The sequence below is a fragment of the Vigna unguiculata genome, chromosome 6 (genome assembly GCF_037176805.1).
Source record: "Vigna unguiculata cultivar grain cowpea cultivar isolate G323 ecotype 2 chromosome 6, ASM3717680v1, whole genome shotgun sequence".
NCBI classification, from domain to species: domain Eukaryota; kingdom Viridiplantae; phylum Streptophyta; class Magnoliopsida; order Fabales; family Fabaceae; genus Vigna; species Vigna unguiculata.
In genome coordinates this window covers 8,234,124-8,235,208 of record NC_140797.1, presented here as the reverse complement: position 1 = coordinate 8,235,208, position 1,085 = coordinate 8,234,124, and positions in this window count along the sequence as shown.

The window sequence follows — 1,085 nt, the reverse complement described above, 5'->3', positions numbered from 1 at the left end:
TTATTATTATTATCATTATCGTTATTATTGTTGTTGTTATTATTTTTATTTTTATCCTTATTATTATCTTATTGCCCGTGCAATATTTTGGGGCAATGATTATGTGTTCTTCTTGGTTTATATATTGTTTGGTTGTCCATGATTATGTGTTGGGTATAACACTTTTGTTTTGATGGTTTTACATGAATTTAGAAAGGGATAGATGTGTGTTTATAATTGAATGATGCATATGAGTTGTGATGTTGTAAATTTAAGTATATGAAGTATATGAATGCATATTTTGGGTTCTGGATGTTTGAGAATTGAATTGTTTGATACTAGGAACTTAATTAGAGTACCTAAAACCAGTAGTGTCACATTACTGGTGTAACCCCTAATGGTGAAGAGTGAAGTGCTAAGCAATAACCAGAAATAGGGAAGCTTTGTGTGTCGTGATGTCTGACGGTGTTATGGAACCGTCAAGCGGTCTGCACTTCCATTTCGCCTGGTGGCGCTTTGGCAGCGCCAGGCGATAGTGTAGGAGCACGGGTCCATTGTAGATGAATTTGCATGGATGGGTTTGTGGGCTTGGTTAGGGATATGCTGGATTAGTTACGAGCGGGGAGGTTCGTAACGGAGATTTGAGATGCGTGATTGATACGGGCGGGGAGGTCCGTATCTGTTGTACTCTTGTGTGGGGATACGAGCGGGGAGGTTCGTATGTTCCGTGCTCACACTCGAGGCTACTATGAGCGGGGAGGTTCATAGTAGGTGTTCACGCATGTTGGACTACGAGCGGGGAGGTTCGTAGAGTTGGACTACGAGCGGGCAGGTTCGTGGAAGCATTGGAATCCCTAAGACTAGCTTGAGCATGTATCTTGTATAGGGCAGTGTGTTTTTCTTAATTTTGTTTTAATGTGTTGCGATATGGACTTGGACCAGGAGGTGCTTGACTGTGTCATGAGCAGGTAGGTTCATGGCTAGTGGTGAACACGTGATAATATGAGCGGGGAGGTTCATATTATGATGCTCTCGTGTGAGGATATGAGCGGGGAGGTTTGTATGTTTCGTGCTCACACTTGAGGGCTGCTACGAGCGGAGAGGTT